We start from the raw sequence: 9,163 nt of genomic DNA, 5'->3' as shown, positions 1-9,163 counted from the left end.
AGCTCCCAGAGTGCACTTCGGTGGGAGCACTATGCCAGCCTGTCTTGCAATGACAGAATTCCTTGCACCTGTGGCAGCGCGTGTGCCTCCTTAGCGCACCTGCGGTTTTTGCGCGCGGGAGTGGCTGGCGTTCTAGAGGTGGCGGAGACTTCCCATTGGCGGATGGGCAGGCAGGTGAAGCTCGTTAGCTAATTGCGGGTTCTTATGGGGTGGGGCGTGGCTCGTGAGAGCGATTTTCCACAAATTGTTGCGCAGGTGCTTAGAGTCATGGTATGAGGGTGTACGAGGACCTGTCGTGTCTCACGAACACCATCGGAGCAGAGTAAAGAAAACTGGGTAACTGCAGTCTGTTTATGGTAAGCGATAGTTTGATATGCGGAGAGAGTGTGCTGGGGCGTTGTGTTTATTATTCTGTAGAAACGTGGTAGCAGAAAATAGTCGGTCCCAGTCCCGGATAAAGAAAGTAGCAAACGCACATGGCGGGCACCAGGAGCGTAGAGAAAGACTTAAGTGTGACAGATGGACTTAGTATGAACTTGGAAAAGTGAGATAAACGGGCAGCGAGTGTTTGCTGGGGGATTAGAGAGGCCGAAATGAGCAGCCGACATACAGGAAGTTGCACCAGCCCTGCGCTTGTGGGCCCTGGCGCTTACTTTATTTATTGTAACGCATTCATCCGCGCATTGAAGTGCTTCCGAGCGTTTCAATTCACGGTGTATAAGTCGACATGTCAACCTGGTCGGCATAAAGTGTCTCAAGCGCGCCCGGGTTCCCATTGGTCCTGTGAAATTGATGTAGCGCTTAGAAGGTTGAAAATCGTAGGGGTGCGTTATATTCACTGTTAGTCGGCACCCGCATATAATCAATGTGTACTCAGGTATTTTTGTGTGCAATGTATTAAGAATTGTATAACCTATGTCGATTTCAATAGAAGTGTTAGCTATGTACAAGCATATTGTGCACGTTTTAGGGAAATGTATAGAGTTTAGCTTACATGAAAAGTAATGTGGTGTTAGAAATGTGTAACTTAGAATTCGTGCCTGTAGCCTGTTTAGTTTGACCACACATGAAAGAAAGACGTAAATGTCAATACTGTGATTTAGACCTGCTTGTGTAACCGAAGTTGTGGCCAGAATTCGCATATATCGTTGAGGCGAAAGGCCTGGTATTTTCTTATGTTAGCCAAGGGCAATAGGCCAAAAAGGATTTATTCCAGTAGAGGTTTTAGGCTGTAGTAAATTGCAAGTTAAAAGATGTGAAGTATGTCTGCCTTGCATGATCTCACCCCAGGTGCAAGGACAGTTGCTCGTTAGTAGAGAAGCTCTTTGTTCACAAATTGACTTATGTAGAAAAAGCCAGACATGGGAGTGCATTGGAATGTGCCAATCGTAACTCCTAGTGCGGATGGCGTCTGGGACTCAAGGCCAAGCGATGGACGATGGAACTGGACAGCGCTCTGTGGAAAATTACTGAAAGTCGACCCCGCAGAAGAGGAGGCGCAAAGGGCGTGTTCTGAGATTTGGGGTTCTGTATTAGGGACAGCGCCCCGAGGGTGGAGGCAGATCAGAGCGGCCCTGAGCAGAGGAAGGCTAGGCGAAGAGATAGAGGGGGCAACTTAGATCAAGCTCTCTAAGTGAAGACTTCTTAGGAAGTTTCACTCTGACACCTTTTACTCGATTGAGGGTCTTGGGGATTGCTAAGTAGGGATGTCATCTAGTACAGAGTAGGGACAGAGATGGTATGGTCCAGTGTCCCTAATATCGACATTGGCTTGGTAGTTTTCTACCTCATGCTTTTAGAAATTGTGCTTTTAGTTATTTTTAGCCGTATGCGGATTCTTCGTAGAGTAGCATTTGTGTTAGTGCCTATGTACTTGTTGTGCCTCGTATTGAGGACTCTGTATCTTCAAATCTTTATGCTGATAATAAAAGCCAGAGAGCCAAGAGATTAAGTCTCGCGTCCTTGATTATGGCAAATTGTGGACAGTAATTTTGATAATTGTGTTTATTCCCTCTACGCTATTGGGCAAGTAAAAAGTTCCATCCGACCAGAGTGGGTTCTAGTAGATAATTGCGAGATACTAAAATGGGCCGGAGCAAAATCCCCTCCGCCTAAAGCGGGATCTCCTGCCCCCCCCCCCCCCCCCCCCAATCTAGTCTGTTCCAAATTGCATTGAAGGATGACGTACATGGGTAGTGGCATAAAACGTACACTTTTACTTCAGCTGCCCTCCTTTTTGCCCCTGTTCTTATCTGCCCCATTAAACGCCGCTAGAGATTAGCTGTGCACCCCCTGGGGGAGTAGAAGGTTTCGTGGCACACTAGAATGACGCAGTCAAGGCACACCGGGTGAGTTCCTTTACTCCGCGTTTCTATAAACTCGGGCCAATTAAATGGCAGATGAACCTGCTGTTTTATTTGCTAGTGTCGTTTTGTTCTGAGGAACAGTGGGTACCTTTAAGGATGGCTCCATTCAAAACCTGCTCGACAGAGACTGACTGCTCAAAGCGCAGGCAAAGTGGGCTCTTGTCCAGGGCCACAAAGTGGGCTCTTGTCCAGGGCCAAAAACTAACCGTCACCCCCACCTCGCAAAGTGCACTTTCTCCCTCTCTCCATCTCACTTCTGCCTATTCTCTATCTCCGCCTGTGTCCGTGCCTCTTTCCAACAAGGCAGGGTCAGTTTAATAATTTGGGGGCCCTGGGCCAAGTATGTGTTTGGGGAGCCCCTGTAGGGAACCGCTTTGTTTTTATGATCCAGTTTTAACTTTTTGGCAAGGTCACTGACCGTGCACAGACACACTCCTCAAATTCTGAATGTGTTTACATCTAATATTTAGGGAAAGTGGGGTGTGTTGTCAATATAGTGATGCAGCAGCTCATTAATATTACTGCAAATCTATAACACCCTCCAATTTCTCAGATGTGGGGTCCTGGTTAGATGTTGACTGAAACAAACATTTCTCTACAAAATGTTTGTAATAGACTCTCTCACATCACCCACATTATAAATAAATGAAAGAAAAACAATGTGTTTGATAAGCATTCAAGGTCATTCGGGAATGGCACTTTGCAGATTTGAGGTGGCTCCATCAAGGGCCCCTGACAGACTGGGTCCCTGGACCAGAGCCCACTTCGCCCATGCCTTAAACCGTTCGGTGGCATCTTAACCTCTTCTGTGCCCATGACGAGATAGTCTCGTCATGGAGCACGGTTGCGCTGTGCCCATGACGAGACTATCTCGTCATGAACCCCGCCCGCTAATGTAACGCCCGGCACAGGAGGGGGAAGGGGCGTGGCACTGAAGGGGTTAAGGACTTGATAGAGAATAGGGACATTATTTGCTGAGGTCTCCAAATTATCCACTTTCACTGGTGTAAACCCAGAAAGAGATACGTTTTTTTTAAAAATAGACAAAATTCAGTAGTTATTTGCATGCTCATGGTTTAAGAAACAATTAAGTGTTGAAATAAAATGTGGACAGCCTTCTCATGTGTGTTTTTTTTAATTTTTTTATTTTTTTTGTCCCTGTGGTCCATCGGATCTTTCAGGTGGCAGAAGGTCAGTGTTTGCTGGGTGTCCACACACGCAGTGCACTTGGAGCCTACAACTTGCAATGATTTAAATTAAATTCTGACTATTCAGCAATTTGTGGTAACGCATAATGAATGAAAAGTAGGTATGGAGGAAACTGATGCTTTTTTTGTAGTATTTATAAGATATTGAGCTTGGCAATAGTGGGTATTTGCACGCCTCTGATTTTGGGGTTTCCTTTACTATTTTGATGCAGAGGTAGATGTTCACAGTGTGATCTTTCTTGCACCCTGGATTACATTTGGATGCCAATAATGGAGATATTTGATTTCGTAATAGCAAAGGTTAAACCATTCTTTCCCCCCCCCCCCCCCCCACTTATTTCGATTTTAAGTATTTTGGGAAATGACTGAGCATCTTTGCCTGGTGTACCCTCCGATTACTGCCCTGTTTTTGCTGGCTGTAGAACTGTTCTTTACCCCCGCTAAAAGTTTACAAATAAGTCCCTAGTTTAAGTATGAATATATTTGTGGAGGCAAACGCTTGTCCCCTAGCAAATATCATGGTGCTAAAATTGCTGAGAGCTCTCAAGTCAGTTAGGAGCTTAACTGCTCTATGGTATGTCAGATGTAGAAACATTAATTTCGGAAAAGCCACTTTTTATTTTTTTTTATTTTTATTGTGTTCACTTAGTGCTAGGTTCTGCAATCTCAAATTGTGGGTTAATATGAAACATTGAATTGCTGGGCCCAATTTTTAGAGTGCCTTCTGTGCGGGCAGAGCAGTTAAAACTTTTCTATTTTTTTTTTTTACATGGGCAGCCAGTGAAGATTTATAAACTAGCAGAAGGTGAGCGAAATCTTTGTTGCATACAAGTCTTGTTAGACCTGGCATCTTTGGGTGTGTTTTCCCTGTCTTTCTGCTTTCTGACTTCTTGGTTTTGACTCTGTTTTTGCTGGTTTAGTGTCTCTGCACACTTTCTCACTGCTATCCAGTATTGAAGTACAAGTGCTCCTATTGTAAATTGTATTATGGATTGGTGTTTCAATGACTGGCATGTTTGATTTACTGGTAAGTCCCTAGTAAAGTGCACGGAGAGTGCCAGGGCCTGTAAATTGAATGTTGCTAGTGGGCCTGCAGCACTGATTGTGCCATCCACACGAGCAGACTTTCAAAGGGTGCCCAGCCCTGCCACTGCAATGTGTGCATGCAGTTTTTACTTCCTTGTCGACTTTGCAAGTGCCAAAGCCTAACCTTACATTTTCTTTCATGTGCGTCGCCCCTAAGAAGCCAAAGGTACCCCTATGGGCATGATGCAGTGTATATGAAATGTAGGACATGTACTGGTGTGTGTGATGTCCTGATAGTGAAATTCAGTAATTTTGTTTTTCACTATTGAAAGGCTATCTGTCTCATAAGATAGCATGGGAAGTACTGGGTAACATTTTGGGAGTGTATCTTCCAGCTGGGACAAGATGGAGAAATGGAGTTTAGTATACCTGAGTTCAGAATATAGAAATGCATCTTTTTAGTAATTATGATTTTTATGTTCTGTTTGCAAATACCACTTTTAGAAAGTAGGTGTATTCTTGCTTAGCCATGCTGTGTGCCTCTGCTGGTTTGTGGATTGACTGTCTGGCTTTGGAGTTACAGGGGCTGGGGATATTCATTCTCTTCAGACAGCCACAGGTGGGGGGCGGTGTGTCCTGGATGAGTAAGGGCTGGGCTGATAGACCTGAGCTGCATTTAGAGTAGTGGGAGGAGTTTTCTTCGCACCTGAATGGGCTTGGTCTGCCTTGGACAATGCTGTCTCCACTTCCTGCCAGGAAGCTTGACCTTAGACGACAGAACTTGTTTGGGCAGAGCACAGACCCTTTCTGCCCAAAACAGAGAAACTGAATAAATATTTGGGCCCAGAGCTTTCGAACTCACTTGGATCAAGGAACCTGCCAAGAAGAAAAGCTGGAAGAACTGGATGGAGGAGTACTGCCCCCTTCTTTTTCTTTCAAACCTATCTTTATAGCCCTTTTGTCTAAACATTCTGCGTTGGAGAGTACTGGTCTTACATTTGTCATTCCATCTCCTTAAACCCAATATTAAAGAAGTTGAGGGTTGTACACAACATTACTAGTCTCTGCATAACTTTTGTGGAGAGGGTGTGACACATCCGTTGTTGGTAAACTAAGTTTTGCCCACTCCACCTACTGTGCTTTTTATATTTCAGGTAGTGCTTCCAATACAAGTCCCTCCAGCAATGTAATGTGCTTTGTCTCTGTCGGAGTAGCTACGTTTGTATGGGAAGTGGTGTTTTGCCATTTGAGAATCGTGCATATAATAGAAATTAGTGAGTAAAATAATAAAAACGAAACTACTTGGGTTAACAGTGCAGTGGTGGATTGGAAACGTATGCTGCAGAAGCTTGTGGCGGTGGGAGGGTCATTTATCTCTTAGCCCGCACTATAGCAGGTATGGTCCCTATGCAGGTCCCTCCCGTCTATATGACACTAACATACCTCTATTGTATGGCGGGGGGGGTCGACGCCACCAAACAGGCCTGACAAAATCGTTCAGATGGAGTCCCCACTGTCCTTCATATCCTACGGAAGATTAACAGTGTTCGCTCTCGCTACTGGGAGGGCTTGAACGTTCCCAAGCACATAATATATCCTTCCATTGCTCCGCTCTTTGGTTGTTGTAGCCCCCTGAACTCCTTTCTAAGCAGCGCTTTCTCCTCTGCCCCAGCTCAGTTGGTCACTTCCTGACTCTAGATGTTTAGCTGTGGGTTAATTCCATGTTAACGGAGGAGCAAAAAAAGGTAATCCGCTGTGCCCACATAAAGCACATTCCCATATTCTAGTTACTAGTGCCTGGACTACAGTTCTACATCAGTCTACGGGAATCTAGCAGGAGAGTTTTCTCAGAAGTTTAAGTACGCCAATACGTTTGCCACATGTGGCATAGACTCTCTCTTGCATAGATAATGAGTTGTATATTAGGATCCCTAATTCTTTTGCCACTTTCTTAGGCTCGGGTGGGGGGGGTGGCTGAGTTCAAAGCAGCTGGCCACCAGGAGGATTCCCAAATCTATTGTGCTTCACCAAAGATTGGGATCGGTCTTGGCATTTAATGTGTGCCCTCATCCCACTTTATACCTCAGCAAAACAGCTGGTCCGATTGACCCTTGTTTCCTGATGTTTTTCCCTCTTGAACTTACCAGCTGGGTGTCATCTGCTTAAGAGCAGATCACAAAACCACATTTCCTTACAATGTTTATGATGTATGAGACGCACAGGTTAAAAAGTATTGGGCTTAGGAAAGAACCCTCAGGGACTACGCATTTGGATGTACGGAGGAAAGACCTGAAGGTGTCTGACTGCACTGATTGGGTTCTCTTACTTAAGAAGGAGCTGTCATTTAGGGGTTTGAAATGTATCCCAGACTCATACAGTTTTCTATCAGAAAATGGACAAACTTGTCAAATGCCGCAGACTAATATAGTGGGATTAGGACTTCAGCCTTGCCCTGATCTGCCTCTAATCTGTCAGATGCCGGCACACACAACACGTTCACTCACCTGGGGTCTGGGTCAGCGGGTGCGATGCATGATGATAGTCCAACCGATCCCCCTAAGGGAGCTGTCAGAACTGTATGGCTTTTCACCAGGAGCCCCCCAAAGGGAATGGAGGTGTGGCGAACATAAGAAAAGACCACCTACTTTTCTGCACTTTGTGCCTTCTGAAGGTGTAACTGGTGTCAGGGTGGTGATGTCAGAGGGAATGTCGTGAAAGTGTTGCTTCTAGCAAGATGTCTACATCGGCTGTAAGCGGCTTGATCACAGAAATAGGAGTTTGAATGCCATGCTTTCATGATCTATGAAGTGAACAGCTCTGCTTGTTAGGCTGCTGTTGTGTGCTTGATATGCAAATGTCAATGAGGCTTGATAAGCAAATGTCATTGAGCCCAATTGCACCCAGTTCATGAGGTTGGGCCTCTTTCTGAGATCACGCAAAAGGCATATTAGCGAGGTTAATATCTGTCGCCAGCAGCGTTACATTTTAGTTGGCAGGAGGAGATGCTCCGATCAAGTCAGTTAGTGTAACGTTAAACACAGTTGAGGTTCTGCTAAAAAAAGCAAGTATGATGGGCAGGCCCGGCTCCAGGAATTTGTATCTGGATGGGCCAGGGATACATTCGGGTGGGCTATGGCAGGCTTCAGGAGGGAGACTGCAAGCCCTAAATTACATCAGAGCTTCTTCCAAACAGGCACCATCATACAAAGGATAAAGTGTTACATGAAAGTACTAGCCGATACCTGTATAATGCACATTGCCTTTAACATAAAACCCTTGAATTATGAATCCCCAAATGTTGCTTTGGTAATCAACTGTATATGCTATACATGGGACACATTTCAACTCTTCTCCGATCTCCTCCCCGCCCCCCCAATCCAAGGTATTCTGATTATCAATCTGTAGGCTTATTGAGCTGCATGTGTCTCTATATGGTTCATGGTGAGAGAAACTGCCTGAGGTGTGTTTGTTCAATTTTATGTTTATCTTCATATGGTTTTCAAACTGATCCTGTCTGAGGGAGTGTCTAGTTGAAAGAGTGATGCATTGCAGTGTTAACTACATGGGGAGTGTTAAAGTATTCTGCATGAGAGCTCAGATTGATGCTCTTATCTTGTTTTTCTCTGCAACTAGGGTGGCTTCCAAGTTTCCCAGGTCCATATTAGCAAGTCCAGTTTTGTTTTTTATTTAGAATTCTGGGACTTGTGTTCTTAACCTAGTATACAATTGGTACTACAAGTCCCAAAATTCTAAGCAAAAATAGGACTGTCTAATTAGCCACTCGCAGACCTGGAAAACTTGGTAGCAATTAACTAGATGCATCATAGCAGAGAGGAGTGTGTTAGACCTGTCGTACTTGGGGTTGTTTTCTACCAAAAATGGTGCCTGCTTACCTGATCGTTTTGCTGTATCTTTTTGTTGGTTTTTGGACTGAGCATTTTGTCCACTGCTAATCGGTGCTAAAGTACACATGCTTCTCCCCTAAACATGATGACATTGGTGTATACCTAATTGGCATATTTAGTTTACTTGTAAGTCCCTTGTAAAGTGGTATACCATATACCTAGGACTTAAAATATAAATGCTACTAGTGGGCCTGCAGCGCTGGTTGTGCCACCTACACTAGTAGCCTTTCAAACCTGTCTCAGGTCTGCCATTGGAAGGCCTGTGTGCAGTTTACTGCCACTTTGACTTGGCATTTAAAACCACCAGCCAAGCATTAAACTTCCCTTTTATTACACATAAGTCACCCATAAGGTAGGCCCTAGGTAGCCATAAAGGCAGGGTATTGTGTAACTAAAAGGTAGGACTGGTAGTTTTAAGTTTACTTGCCCAGTAGTGACGACAGCTAAACTCGTTTATCACTACTGTGAGCGTAGCTCCTCTCATAGCCTAGTATTGGGAAATCCCTAAATCACTTTTAAGCTGTAGTTCCTGATTAGTAGTTTGTGAAACGTATTGTATTAAGGATTACAAGAAGTATAAAACACCACACATGGCATAAATAAGTTTCTTAAATGATAAAAGTCTACAATTATGACATACAAGCGTCAGATTTCAATG

At 44.5% G+C, this 9,163-nt stretch overlaps 1 long non-coding RNA gene across 1 annotated transcript in view; it reads left to right on the top strand.

Annotated features, from left to right (window-relative positions):
• Positions 1-283: 283 nt before the first annotated feature.
• The window catches only part of LOC146782844 (uncharacterized), a 34,229-nt gene continuing 25,349 nt past the window's right edge, over positions 284-9,163 (top strand). The window contains exon 1 of the long non-coding RNA XR_014972263.1: positions 284-356. This is a non-coding gene — a long non-coding RNA (uncharacterized LOC146782844). The remainder of the gene's footprint in view (positions 357-9,163) is intronic.

The sequence above is a fragment of the Triturus cristatus genome, chromosome 12 (genome assembly GCF_964204655.1).
Source record: "Triturus cristatus chromosome 12, aTriCri1.1, whole genome shotgun sequence".
NCBI classification, from domain to species: Eukaryota; Metazoa; Chordata; class Amphibia; order Caudata; family Salamandridae; genus Triturus; species Triturus cristatus.
The sequence above is the reverse complement of the archived record's forward strand: the minus strand, read 5'-3'. Positions and strand labels throughout refer to the sequence as shown.